The following is a 14,964-nucleotide window of genomic DNA, read 5'->3' as shown; positions in this document are numbered from 1 at the left end:
GCGCGTGACTAGACTTACACAGATGACTGTGGTTAACAAGACCTCCCAGAAGCTGCGATAGGTTCCTTCCGCAGTAGTTCGGCTAAGCAGACTCTGTTCTATGTGCCCTCACATGTCCCCAGCTGCTTTGTCCAGGGTTCCAGGTGACAGCATGTGTTCCCAAGGTTTAATTCCAGTGGGAGAGACCCCTCACTGGCACTCTGAGGCCCTAAAGTATAATAGTCATCAGAGCTGCCCTGATAGAACAGAAGGAAATAGGTTCTTTGCAAGAGAAGCTCCAAAGTCACATTGCAAAAAGCGGGATGACGAGGAGTGCCTCACGTCATGCTGATCAGGGCCGTCAGTACCACCTGCTCATGACAGATGTGGTGAAAGATCCTTGCGCTCCAGACACCTCTCCTATTTCTGTTTAAGATGCACAAACCGTTTTTGGCCAAGTTGGCAATAACGATAATTTAGAAAACCATAAACAGCTTCATAAATGCCATGTTTATTGGCAAAGGAAGGAGCAGGAGCCTGTGTAAATATATATTCTGGAGATTGCTTGGGACAGCAGAGAGTGCATGAACTTTGGAGTCAGACAAACCTGTGTTTTAGTGCTGACTCCATGGCTTCACTGGACAACTCTGCTCACTCATCTTAAATTCCCTGAGTCTTAATTTTGTTTTCTGTAAAAGAGGGATGATCAAATTTTCATGGGGCCGCTAGGGGAGTAAATGAGATAAGGACGTGGCAGTGCCTGGCAGGTGCTCAAAAATAGTGACTCTTACCTGATATGAATTCATCTCCTATAGGCCCACGGTAGGTGCTTCTTATGTCACCAGCCCCTCTGGTCTCCCAAACTTTAACTTTTAAGTGTATGTTGCTATAAACCTCTGGTGCCTGAAACCAGGTTATTTTAGCCTCTAAGTCTCCATGTGAAGGAAGCACTTTGATTTGCATGGAAAGGCCTTTTGCTTTCAATGGGCTGCGTAGCAAGCAGCCCAGGAAGTGAACTAACTGGCATCTTCTGATGATCTCTTGATCATTCATGCAATGGTTACAGATTAATCCAAGATGGGGTTGCACCCATGGCTTTGATCACCACCTCCAGGAAGTTGTCTCACCCTCTTCTGCACCCCACTCTCTCAGCATACCACTCTGATATGCCCCCTTCTATGGAAGCATTTCTCACTCTGCCATATCATGACATGGTCTGCAAGCTTGTCTCTTCACTAGGTAGCACGCCCCCTAAGGGCAGGATTTGGTACTGATCTCCAGTACACAACAGAAGGTCCAGCTCAGCATCAGCCTCATCAGTTACTGCCGACTTCATGCCACTTACAAGTTCCTGGGCTTACACACATCTTTGAGTCTCCCCTCCCACCCATGATGAATTCTTGTCCCATTTTCAATATGGGAGGAACTTGAGGGTGCAGAGAAGGTAATCATGGTCCCCAAAGGACACAAGGAGAAAGTGCAGAACCTGGAAGGGAACTCAGCTCTGTGCAAAATCTCTGACTTTGCTTTACTGCCTATTATCAAGTTTAGCAAATTGGTTGCTGAAGTTAAGAGATCATCTCGGTATACTGCAAAGCAAGTCTGTGTGACAGCACCAAAAATGGCTTCAAGAAACTACAGGGAGTTGGGATGAATTAGTGAAGATGCCATCACAATTTACACCATTTTGATGACAGAATTAATTTAGGAAGCTGTAGTGTCCTGACAGGTGCCATGTTTATTGGAAGGGGAAGGAACAGACCATGTGCAAATCCTCTTTGCCACGATGCCCGGGCACAATGTCAGGGGAGCAGGAAGCATGGCTGAGCCACAGTTCTTTCCCAACCCCCAACACCCCAGCCTCCAGCCCCACTCCTGGCTTGTGCTGACATTTGGTCGTCAACACCACGTTTGCCCGTCAGGACTTACCATAATCCGCCCCTTTATCCCACCCCCTCAGGCTTCCAAGTCTGCTTGTCTCATCCTGGAATGACCACTGTTTTCCAGAAGTTTAATCCAAACCACTTCCTCCTTCTCTCCCTGAAGAGGAAAAGCAAGGACCTCTGGGAAGGCACTAAAGCTCAGTTAGAAAAGGGTGGCCTTTAAAATAAGACTCCGAGTTTAAATCCAACCCCTGCCATTTACTCTCAAGTCACCTCACAGCAACTATTTAATAGCTCTGTGCCTCAATTTCCCCATCTGCAAAATGGGAACTGGAATTGCCACCAGAAAGACTGCTAGGGCATTTCATCAGATAATGTGTGTAAAATGCATGTTAACATAGTCCCCACTGCCTTACTGTCTGTTTTTAACTTTTCCTTTCTCCCTTTCTTTCTGGGGCATGCCTAATAGGGACAGCCCAGAATATGAAGGATCCTGGAGGGAAAGTCAGAGGTATCCCAAGAATTTCTTTCTCTCTCTCAAGCCTGTCTAAGAATTAGGATCCTGAAATCCTGCCCACCCTGAGATGGATAAGGGTAGAACATGCAGGCTTCTTATTGCCAATACCTTTTATACACAGGCCCTGCCAGAGCCGAGCTTCAGGGTGGCTCTTAGACAGAGGGAGAGAGAAAAGGTTGGAGTCCCATAGTTGCTCTGCACCTCAATACCTTATCCTCATGCTGGGGGCAGGACAGGTTCCCAGCACTGAAGACTTAAGGGCAATTCAAACTTCAGGTGAGATGACTGGATTCAAGAACTCTGCTTTTTATTTCCTCCTGGATTTTTTTTCTTTTTTAAGTTTTGTTTATTTGTGCATACTGAACTGGACTACAGGCCAGAGGTGCAGGGGCAGTGAGAGGATCCACCAGAGACAGAGTGGGGAGCAAAACAGGCAGATCGATGATGTACACTGCTGAGGGGAGCAGTGGCTGAGACAGGAGAGGTCTGCTGCGCCATGTGGGTCACTTCCAGGGCGGAGGATCAAACACACACTAGCTATGGCCAGCTTGCAGTGCTGTGTCCTAATCTGTTGAGCCCTCAGGAAGGGCTCTCCTCCTAGATTCTTTAAATCACATTAGGAAATGAAGAAAGAAATGTCAAACTTAAAAGACACAAATAGAATTCAGGGGCTGCAAAGAAGAGTAAGACTTGAACAACTGTTCTGAAAGAAGTAAAATTAATACCTGATTCTCAAGGCCACTGTCCCTACAGATCACAGGAGATATAGAGACTGTGATAGGTAGCAAGAAATCCCCAAAAGTCTAGGGGAGGCACATATCTCTCCAGTGGTTCTCAAGGAGGCTCACTGGTTGCATTTCCAGGGCAGATTGGCCCCGCCGCACCTAAAGCCCTGGGTCTAGGGCACAGACTTTGAAGGACAAGGTCCATCCTGGGCTGCCAAAGATTTGGCTAAGTTGGGCCTTGTCTTACGGTAGCACTAGCCTGTGACTTCTCTCAACAGGCAAAAGCTATCTGATGCCTTGTTCTAGAAATGTGTTCTCTGACAATATTTGTCCTCTGCAAAATTGAAGAACCTCAAGTACAAAGTCGCCAAGAAAATTCCTATGTGTTCATCTGGCAGGCCAAGGATGATACCAATGGGAACTTTCCCATCTACCTTGATGGGCCTTCTGAATGCCTTCTCGAAGGCATTCTCGGATGTTGATATGCGCCCCCTAGTGGATGCTGGGGAACATGCCCAGTTGGAAATGAAACCTTGCCCTTTGCCTCCAACATTTGAATTCTCAAAGTAAAAGCAGAAAGAAGAGGGTTAACATAGGTGTCTTTGCCCTTAAGGCTTAGTGTGGGCGAGGCAGCTAAACTGAGTTTTCTATATGGTGGGACAAAGGGTCAGAGTACAATTCGTGGCTCATATTTTCTTTTTAATCAATATTCTGTGTTTTGAAAAGGATTTAAAGATTATGAGAAAGACACATTAATTCCTTGGCATCTGGTCATAATACTGCACACCGACTAAGTGCTGGGCATTGTCTCAGTGGTCCCACAGCCTTGTCTGGTAAGTGCAGGGGGCGGGGTGGGTGGGGAGGGAGGTAAGTGTGGCTGTCTTCAAATGTCTACTATTACCAGGCACCGCTTTAAACAAGCTACATGTTTTAGCTCCATTAATCTATTCAATTGCTCCATGACTAAACAGATGATAGAAAGGAGAATGAAGTTTACAGTGTTACCAGAACTAAACCAACATCTTGAACACCTTAGGACAGTCACAGAGCACAATACAAATGTGTACCAAAATGAGAACATTAAAATAAGATTCAATACCCATGTGAGATAAAGTACTTTAGTATTTTTGCTTTACAGATGGGGAAACGAAGGCACAGGAATGACTCAGCCAGGAAGTGGTAGAACCAGGGGGACAGTGTGAGCACCCCAAGTGAGGCCTACCCTCACCATCCCTAAGCCATCAGCTTCTATGAGGACATACTAATCTTTTTAACAGGAATGACTCTCACTTCAGCTCCCAAAGAGGACTGGCGCCAGCGCTGATGACCGGTAAGTGAGTTTCACAATCACCTGGGCCTCTCAAGCAGTTTATGCCTTTTACTTGGTTCTAAATCAGCACATATGACTTGTCTGCTTGATGTTTGGAGGAAAATTCAATTCCATACAAAATGTTGGCTCTTGATTTTGGTTTGGAATTGTATCTTTGGCTAAATGGGTTTTCTTTTTTTTTTTTTACAGATTTATTTATTCATGCATACAAGAGCTGGTGTGTAGGCCAGAGTGCTGGGGGTGAGAGGATTCACTTGAGACAGAGTGGGGAGCAGAATAGGCAGATGGACTGAAATACACTGCTGAGGGGAGCAGCGGGCAAGACAGGAGAGGTCTGCTGCATCAGGAGGGTCAGCTCCCTGGCTGGCTCGATGGAACTTGTGCTATAATGGCTAGTGATAGAGAGCTTCATAGTTCTGTGCTTTAACCCCTGCACCACCAGAGGGCTCTAAATGGATTTTTCTCAAAGCATCTAGGACTGCTTGAAGAAGAGGTGGGATTATTTACTGTCACTATCTTTCTTTAAAAGGAATTTTAAATTAAATTCTTTTCTTAAAATATAATATCAGTGCTAAAAATACAAAATGAATGATCTCAGTTTCTAAGAAAGATTAACTATCAAGCATCTGTTTTCTGAAAAAAATATTTATTTCCAGAGGTTTAATGGTACAATTTTTTTGTTTTTTTTTTTTTTGGTTTTTTTTTTTTTTTTTTGCATAGAAGAACTGGGGTAGAAGCCAGAGGTTCCCAGGGATGAGAGGATTCACCAGAGACTGAGTGGGGAGCAAAACAGGAAAATGAACTAAAATACACTGCTGAGGGGAGCAGCGGGTGAGACAGGAGAGGTCCACTGCACCATGTGGGTCAGCTCCCTGTCTGGGGATCAAACTCGCACTGCAATGGCTGCCCATGCCTCACAGTGCAGTACTTTAACCCACTGCACCAACAGGGAGGGCCTCATATTCTTTATTGTCACTTAATAGTAAGGTATGTGGTGAATTGCCTGAGAGTCAAAGGAAATGCGAGGCTCTCTTGGAATAATAATTGCAGGGCATTAACTCTACTAGGAGCAGGGTCCAGATAAGTGGAAGAAATGGTCTAACTATTACTTAGGTCTACAAAGGGGATTTCTGCAAGAAATTAATTCTGGAGGTGGTGACATGCTTAATTTTAGGTAATCTAGGGAAATCCCAGCGCCATTCCAGGGTATCATTCCCTCACCAAGTTTTCCCTCCTACCCCTCCAATTCCCAGAGACAAGTGCTCACCTCTGTGGATTCCAGATCTCCGTGAAATGAATGTAACTTGAAGGAAGAGAAAAGCAATTGAGAGTTCACCGAAAGGGCTGGGAAAGTTAAGGAGAGCACTGAAAGTGAGTAGGGATTTTGATGACTCTTGACCTTCTGGCCTCCTCTAGCAGTATTGGTGGCTCATAAATCACAGCTCTGCCCTTCTGTAGAGAATGGCCTTCTGCAGATGGGGACTGCCTTAACCCTCAGATGTGCACCCCTCCCGTAAGCAGCCCCCAACTAATGACTGACAGGGTGCTCAAAGACAAGTCTCCTTCCCTCAAGGGGGCACTCAAAGTTGGACTTTCCTTTAGGTTATGTTCTTTTCTTTCCCTTTTCTCTCCTGTGTCCTGCATGCCCTTAAAGGGTATCCTGAAGAATAATCTCTCAAAAACTTTTGTGAACTTGAATCCAGTCTCACTAAAGATCCCCACCAAAGACAATAGCTATGGGTAACCAAGAGTAACAGATTGTGGTCATGGCCTAAAGCTGTTGAATTCTGTGGAGAGGCACCATTTTGACTGACTCTATTCAGCAATGAATGAGCATCAAGCCAAAAAGTTTCTCCCAATTTTTGTTCTTGAAACTATTGAGAGACAAAGTGTATGTTATTTGTGAAAGAAGAAAGGAAAGAGGGATAATTGGAAGGGAAGGTTCCGGGAATAGCCCCAACTAGGAAGTCCTGGAAGGCTCTGCTGGGCTGGGCACATTCCATAGAAATGGTCTTTCTCATGACATTTGTCTCTACCAGTATATGCAATGCTGTGAGCTGGGGACTCCCCATGGGACTTCCTCAGTGAAGAAAAGAGTTGCTTCATTTCTGGAAGTCCTGTTTCCCATTGGAAGAACAGCTCAGATTGTTTAGGGTCTTAACAAATAACATAAGAAACAATAACGGGGTTTGAGAAAGATATGATTTCTGAGGTTCATGATGTCCAAGAGGCTTACCCAAGAGTAAAGTAGTAGTTATTTCAGGTGGGGTTAAGTCACATCGTGTTTATCAACAAGGAGGCCCCCTGAACTCTCAGTTACATACTGGCATCTGTAGAATATGATCCAGAAAGAGGTCAAATGAGGAAAGAGGAAGCGTGGCTACTTTCAGCTTAGTCACTAAGAAGTTTTGCTTGATCATGCCAAGGATAATGGTGATGATCATGATGATCATGACAACAGCCACAACAGTGATGATCATGATGATGATGGCTATCAGTGGCTGGACTCTTACCATTTGCCAAGTACCTTATAGATATTCTCTCATCAAATCTTATATAGATAGATAGATAGATATACTTAGCCCATGAGTAACATGAAGCTGAGTTGATAATCCAGTGGTTCTTGGCTGAGAAAGGAACAGAACCAGGACTTAACCTTAGTTTTCCACTGTGATACTTTTAATTCATTTTACCTTTGGGTGTCCATTTCTTGGTCAGCCAAAAGTCACAGCCGAATTTCAATGATTGTCCCTCTGAGTACTTTTTCCCCTAGCCTTATATCCTGAAATGATCTTTGTCCTCTTCTCCAAGATGGGAGGAATGTTGGGGTAGGGAAGGTAAGAAAGTAGAGAAGGGAGACTATATTCTAGATGAGACTTTCACTCAGATGAAGGCAGTTTGGAAATTCTGTGGCCTCTCCCACTGTGAGCAGTGTGTTATCCAGGCCTGGAAAACATCTGAAGAATGACAGAAGCTGTTAAAAAAATTCCAGGAGAGCCAGGTCATTGTAAGCAAAGGAGTGTCCCAAAGACTACTGTGGATGTACATTTGCCTTTTTTTCCCCCTTAATTGGAGTCACTAAATTTTTCCACACTATCTTTGGAAGGCTAAAATCAGATTATTCCAAATTACAGAAAAAAACAAATTTTGGGATTTTATATATTTTATATATTTGCACTGACCTGAGGAGAGCATTTCATTTATCTGCTTTATGGAATTCTTCAGAGCTCAAAGTTTTTGCTTTTCAGTGTGTGAGAGTTAAAATCAGTATTAACAATGGATGCTCATTGTCTTCCTTCTCTTTTTCGACCGGGGCATGAGCCCAATCAATACTCCTGAATTTAAGGACAACTCTGTAGCATAAGGACTCATAATATGGGAAGTGAAGATGGCCTCTCACTGCCCCAGTGGGAGGACAAATTAACTAAACTTAAAAAAAGCCACCAAGAAGAAAAGTCTGAGACGGAAAACATTAGCATTTTTTTCAGGGACTCTACAGTCTTCTATTCTTGCACACCCACGTCAGATATGTGGGCATCTCCGCCCATGCCTTCCTGTCTGGGCTGAGAGGTGACAAGTGGGGAGAGGGCCTCATGGAGCTTCACAAGAGGTGCCCACACCTCCTGTGAGTTGTGCATCTTTGATGTACATCATCCTGGTTTCCTGTTTACGTCATTGTTCCTGGAAGGAGGGCTTCCCAGAAGATACAGTGCCCTAAGCGGCTGCCACCCCACTCTATTTTTTTGGAGACACGGCCCTTTATGATTGTCTAATCCTCATGGTGTGTGAGGAGGGCTGCTGTTGTGTAGTTGAAGGGGTGACAGGTGCTTAAGGAAGGTGGAGATACTTTCTGTAACTTTCTTTGTTGGCATCCATGTAAACAGCATGCTGAAGCCAGGGGCAATTTGTTAGGCTAGTACAGTCTTGTACCAAGAGATCAGACTTAGTAAGTTTTGGCTGATGGGAAGTTACCTTCATAGCGCTCCTCTAAGACCCTCCTGGGTAAGCCTGGGGAAATAATGTTTGAGCTCTAAAGTCTCCTCCTAAAGGTACCCTGCTTTCATGTGTCTCAGTCATTACCCAAGAGAGATGGAGTCAAACAATTAGCAGGGTGTGGGAGACCTGCAGCAGGCCTCCTGAGAGGCTGAGGACAGACTGGAAGGAGTTTGGTCAGGAAGTTCCCAGTCACGTGTATATACACACACACACACGTGCACAGTTTTTTTCAGCTGTATCTCAGAGCACATGTGTGACAGCCTTCTAGGTTATACACCCAGGAACATACAGACGATCCCTGACCTGCAGTGGTTCAACTTGTGACAGTAGGAGAGTGATCAGTATTCTGCAGGAATCATACTTCACATTTTGTATTGGCATCTTTTCCCTGACTGATGAACTACGGTAGGCCACTGTCTCATGGTGCTGGCCAGTGGCTTGAGGTACAGTCCCAGGCTAGCCACGCTATCACCACGGAAACAACCAATCCCTACAGACTGTTTTTCACTCTCAATACAGTTTTCAGTACATGATGTGAGATCTTTACACTTTGTCATAAAGATGACTCTGTGACATGAGCTTGTCCAATGGCAGGCAAATGGAAGTGTCCTAACATTTAAGGTAGGCCAGCTAGACTTTAAGTACTCACAAGTCTGAGGGTGTATTGAGATGTAGCCTCATCATAAACTCAGTTTATTTTGTTCAAGAATATCCTAGCAATGTTGTTTGACACAGAAACATAACTGGAAATGAGGCCAGTGTCAGGAAACAGAATGACCAAAAATGTGGTGTGTATCCTATATAGCTGTAAGAAAAAAAAACAAAACAAAAAAAAACCTGTTGCTACTTGAAACAACACACATGAACAGAGAAACACAATGTGTAGTAAAAAGAGGAATGTTCAAGAAATGAAACAGCAGGGTGATGTCCCCTTTATAAAGCACAAAAATACACAAAGTGTGTGTAGGCATGCACATATGTGGAATGAAACTTCTTTTAAAAAGGGGAATTAAAACCATAAAAGTCTTAGTAGCAGTTTCCTCTGGGGGCTAAAGCAGGAGAATGGTGACGGACAATCGAGAGGCACAGAGGTCAAGGGAAGTAGTGGGTGACATGGCTTCTTACAGCAGGCAGTGGGTTTGTGGGCTTCTCTGTGTGGCATCCTAACATTATAACCTGGATCTAATATTATAATCTATGCTTTATCACTAGCAGTAGATATAGGCTACATATGTGTGTGTGTGTGTGTGTGTGTGTGTGTGTAGGTATGAGATATTAAGTTGCAAAAAAGGAAATTAAACTATCGGTGGTTACATGACTTACCAAACTGATAGAATTCCAATCTCAGAGTTCAAATGTTTAGAATTACCTAATGCAGCTCCTAATTTTATATAGCCTGAATTGACTTCCAAATTGCAAAGGGACTTGAGCTCATCTGCACAATTCTTTAGTGACTGAGCCAAGATTAGAAATCCTGCCTCTTAGCTTCTAGGCCAAATTCCTTCTTCCATGATCACCCTCCAAATTTTCTTTCTTTAGCTCATCTGTTCTCCTCCCCCCAACCCCCGCTCACCCCTAACCCTCCACCCACCCACACTCAACTGGTAAGTGAAAGCAACATTTAACTGACTTTCACAATGATGATGAATTGGTTAACCGCCTGTGTTCTAGAAGAAAAGGTAAGAAATTAGAACCTGGGGATCATATTATCCCAGAGCAAGCAAAGTCTAGTTTCTTTCTGCTTGTCTTCTTTGAGGAAGTGCTCGGTTGTGACCCCACAGTAGTTAACATACTGAAGCATTATGTCTGTCTTAGGTCTGATTTGTAGCTCTTTGCTATCTTAAAACAAAATTTCTGGGCCCTCCCTGGTGGCGCAGCGGGTTAAAGCACAGCACTAAGAAGCTTAAGCCACCTCCGCATGAGTTCAATTCCTGCCTGCCCGGGAGGAGACCCACATGGCGAGGCAGGATCCTCTCCTGACCCGCCCGCTGCTCCCCTCAGCAGTGTACTTGATCTGCCTGTTCTGCTCCCCGCTCTGTCTCTGGTGCATCCTCTCACCCTCTGCATCTCTGGCCTGTACCCCAGTTCTGTATGAGTAAATAAATCTTTAAAAACAAAAACAAAAACAAAATTTCAGCCCAGAAATTTACTGATGAGTTTATTTTAGATAACTAGGATCAGATAGCATTTGCATGTGGATGTAATACAGAGTCTCATGGGAAGAAGAAAAAGTATTTTTTAAATCAAGTGTCCATTTTTACCAACAATTTAAATTGCTGACATTCATGAAGAGTTGTGATATATCATAGCTCTGTATTTCATTTATTTTAAACAATATATTTGCCTTCTTTCCTTCCCCCCCAAAAAAGAGAACAATTCAGCTATGTCAAGCCCTTCTATTTGGTATGAGGGTGCCCTGGAATGTGGAGTCTTCTCTGGGTCTCTGTTCGATCCCCTGTATGAGAATCTCATTATGCTATATGATCTGAGTTTGAAGACCCTGCATTTTATTTCTACAACATGATTGTTGAATATTTGCCATCTAATTCCTCAGTAATGATTTTTACAACATAGAGAAAAACTTGCTATGCTGGGCTTACTGTCCTTTATTTCCAGTTATCTTTCTGAGCATTGTGAAGGTAGCACATCTCCATTCCCTTGAAATGAGATAGAGCCATGTGATTTACTTTGACTATTGAAATATGAGCAGAAACGAGGTATGTGCCATTGGGAGCCTTAAGAGTCAGTCTACTGATTCATGAAGCTAGCTTGGATTTGCACCATTTTGGTCCCACTTACTAACTTGAGAGTATATGATGTGATGACACATATATCTAGACTTTCTAAATATATTCAGTTGGACACTACAGTTTTCAATCCATAAATTTATCCAGCAGGAACACTGAAGACCCTTCCAGTATAAGCAACAAAGCTTAGCTAGTAATCAAAGGAGAGGCAACAGCGAGTTGGAATCCACATTTATTGATGAGGGATATATACACAAGAGTTAAAACACTTAGTGAAATATTGGGTTCACAGATTATTTCCAGTATATAAAGAATGTCCAGTTATTTTATACACAAAATGTTACAGTAATCAGTCCACATTGTAAGAAAGTTTAGGAAGCTAAAGGTGAAAACAAAGGCCCTCAATTACCCAAAATGTGCTTTGCCAACAAGGCATTTACTAGCCCATAGGTAAGAAATAACCCAAAAGTTAGTTGAAGATTTTATCTTTCTGTACTCATTAGTCTTTAAACACTATGTGCTGTAGATAATCTATGCTACGTGGCTGTAGGACAATGGGGATTATGAATGGAGAGAAACAATAACCTTTCATTCTGGACACATGAGAATCTTCAAAGAGAATCCTGCCTAACAGCCAGTTTGCTTTCAGTAAGGTTTTCCATTCTAAATTTAACAGGCATGGAAGCCACATTTTTAAGGGAAAATGTGTTTGTCCACATTTATGTCCCCTTCCTCTGATCGTTTGAGAAGTCACTGCAAATTAACGTGCTTTGTGCCCTCAGGATACTCATGTGAAAAAAAAAGGGTGCACTCAGCACTCCCCACTGCAATGACCTTTCTGTTCTTGCAAGGGGGTGCAGGATCTGTAGACCTCACAGCATTCCACTTAGTGATGACTAGAATGTGTGTTTTAGGAGGCAGTTGTACAACTGCATTCATCAACCTCATCTTCAACCACTCAGAATACGCACGCAGAGCCCAGTAGCTCTAGGTCGTTTCCCACATAGGTGGGGTCTGTGCTTTCTCAGTTGCCCTTCTGCAACCCCAAGCTGTACACAAACCATTCTTGTCCTTCCAATGCTCTATCTCTCCACAGATGACTGTGCAGGTTACTACAGAAACTGTGTTTTTATGGTGTTTGGCCTGCATTGATGTTAGTCAGTGACTGGTAGCCCATAGAGCTACTCACCAATTATTCACCCGACTCAAGAAGCAAGGAGGACAGGGCTCCTTAGAACCTTTAAATTATGCACATCTTTATCAGTATTTGACAACCAGAGAGGCAGACCACATGTGAATAGCCTTTTGTCTCTCAGAGTCCAAGCCACCAAGCCAAGAACCGTAAGAAGTCCTCATTCCAAACCTACCTACACCAAGATAACCAGGAGTTTCACCGCTGCATCTGCTGTGTGTGTACAGACATCCTACGACCTTTTGCTATGCATCAAAACACACATAGAAACCTTGCCTGCTCTGAACTGTATATTTACAAAGATCCAGACACACAGATTTTCAATCATCCATACACTGGATTCACAGGTAAGTTCTTCACTGATATACATCCTCAAATCACAGCAAAGAAGAGGAGAAATTTCACTACTATGTATCTAAGGAAGAAAAGAAGGGTTTTCAAAAACACCAACCAACATGTCTACTGCATTTAGATGAACAGCCAAAAATAACATTTAACTTAAATTATGAAACATCTATACACCATTTCACTGAAATTACACAGATACCTACATTATAGCTACACAAGTGCATAGGCACTGTTCTCCATGCGTGAACCAAGCATTACTGTGCACACATAAGAACATCATGCTCTGACAGCTGTCTGTACTGGAAAACCACAGATACATCGTTGCCAGCTAAGGGCACAGCTAATTCATTGGGGTAGGGTTCAAAGTCACTTTCTATGTAACTTTTATTTTTTACATCTGGCAAATATAGGAGCCCTACAACCATTTCAGAAATTGTGTTCGATGCGGGAGGAAGACCCCCTTGTCTTTGCAGTGGCTATTGATTTGCCTCTGGGGAAAGTTACATAGATTGCTGTTCACCTGAGGACAGAATCTACCTGGGCTGCTGCTACACAATGTCAGTGTGGCTCTAAGCCTCCACCTCCAGCCCCAGTGATGAGTATTGCTTCACAGCTGGTACTAATAATTTTTCTATTAAAAATATGTGCTTAATTCACATCACAATGTGACCGCTAATGTGCTTGGCAAGAATGAACTGCAACAAATCCCTCCTGGTTTGCTTCCCAGCATCACCCTCAGTCTCTGATACTAAGAGTTTTCCTAAGTCAATGGTCACATAAATAATTAGGATGGCATAAAAAATTCTGATATAGGTATGACCCCACTGTTACCATCTTGGTTTTCATGTTCATAGAGAAAAAGTAAAATTTTAAATGCTTAGCTGGAAAAGCAAGGTCTGGTGTTAAAAAAGAGGTATCAGCACCATTCCTTGAATTGAAAAGACTAATTATTTAATTGCATATCCTAACCAGCTAAGGGATTTAAAGGATCCTGTGATTTATGGTGATTTTGTTCACAAAGGACTTGGTTCTTAAATCTTTTGAATGTGGCTATAATGCTAGGGAAGAACGGACAGCTCTAAATTGCTGTAGAAATGCCCTGTATGAGTTATCATTCTACACCTGTGATGATACAGAAAACACCATATGAAAATATCTGTCTGCAAAATTACAGATACTAAATAGATTCATTCAGTCTATACTGAGTTCTTTATGAATTATGAAGAATAGATACAAACCTATAACATTATTAAAGGCAAAAATAATATCAAACATATAACATCCAAAACTATAAATACATTCCCCATGCTCTTTATAAATAATAACATAGAAACCCTGGGATTTAAGAAGAATGTAAGAGTGGGCTGGAGAAATTTATGAGTTTGGGGTGCAATACTGATCAGAGAGCAATGTTTCCTTCCTAGTAACTTAGGTTCTTACCAGGAAGCCAAAATATATCTGCTGGCAGCAAGATCAAGTTAGATTCACAGTTAGCCAGCTCTTTTCTCAAGTTGTAAAAAACAAATAGAAAAACAATGTACAAAAATTCTCACAAAATTAGTTTTTTATATACAAATCTCTATAGTGACCAGATAATCTGATCTGTGTTGTGCAACACGGGGGTGCAAAGCAGAGGCTTCCCAGGGAGAGGAGACGGGGCAGTTGGGGTCATGTGTAAAATCTGGATGCCAAAGGATGGGTCCCAGAAAGGAATAGATTTCTCTTGGAAGATTAAGCAACCAGAGCACCAGCTTTCTGGTGACACCTCTCAGAAAATTTGCCCCATCGGGAAGAACCCCCAGAGATTGTGCTAGACCAGCCTTCTTCTACCATTGACAGCAGGCCCTTTCCGCGGGTTAAATGGTTGCCAGGAGAAGATGCAGTCCCAGAGGGAGAGACGCCGACTGCAGGGGACGGTGGCAGAGGTGACAGTCAACTGCTGCATTCTAACACTCGTGTGTCTCCAGAGTAACTGGAGACCTGTTGCTACCTGGGCTCTATGTACCTGCTGACTGCAAAGCAGTGGGTCTGTTCAGCAGCTGCTCATAGTCTCAGCACAAGAAGACCCTGTTTACCAACAGTAGGACTTTTAAGAACATCAAAATGGATACTTGGTTTGGAGGTAGAAAGGTGAAGCAAGGTTGGACATAGAAAAAGCTGATCAGTAACTATTCAGGATGTTAGAGTGAATGGAACAATACGAGAATTTCTCTTATTTCTTTATAGGTTCTTATATGGGCAACAAAT

The sequence above is a fragment of the Condylura cristata genome, unplaced genomic scaffold (assembly GCF_000260355.1).
Source record: "Condylura cristata isolate star-nosed mole 26May11 unplaced genomic scaffold, ConCri1.0 scaffold00015, whole genome shotgun sequence".
In the NCBI taxonomy this organism is placed as follows: Eukaryota; Metazoa; Chordata; class Mammalia; order Eulipotyphla; family Talpidae; genus Condylura; species Condylura cristata.
This window is presented reverse-complemented; position numbering follows the sequence as displayed.